The sequence below is a fragment of the Morone saxatilis genome, unplaced genomic scaffold, assembly GCF_004916995.1.
Source record: "Morone saxatilis isolate NCDOM2014 unplaced genomic scaffold, NCSU_SB_2.0 Contig8, whole genome shotgun sequence".
Taxonomy (NCBI): Eukaryota; Metazoa; Chordata; class Actinopteri; family Moronidae; genus Morone; species Morone saxatilis.
In genome coordinates this window covers 20,965,557-20,965,811 of record NW_023340257.1, presented here as the reverse complement: position 1 = coordinate 20,965,811, position 255 = coordinate 20,965,557, and positions in this window count along the sequence as shown.

The following is a 255-nucleotide window of genomic DNA, read 5'->3' as shown; positions in this document are numbered from 1 at the left end:
CGTCCTAGTGTGATGCCTTAAACAATCCACTAGATGGCAACCTTCATCAGATTTGTGGCCACATTAATTCAACCTGTTATTCCAGTACACCCTCCAGAACATAGGGGGCGACACTTGCTGACGATAACCAAGGCAGTAAGAGGAAGACAAGCCCACTGCCTGTCCCACATTCTGCGGCTTTTTCGGTTCAGTCTCGGTCGGTCGGGGGAAAAGACCGAGACCTAGTGAGGGGTTTCTGTTTTTTTTTTTTTTCTT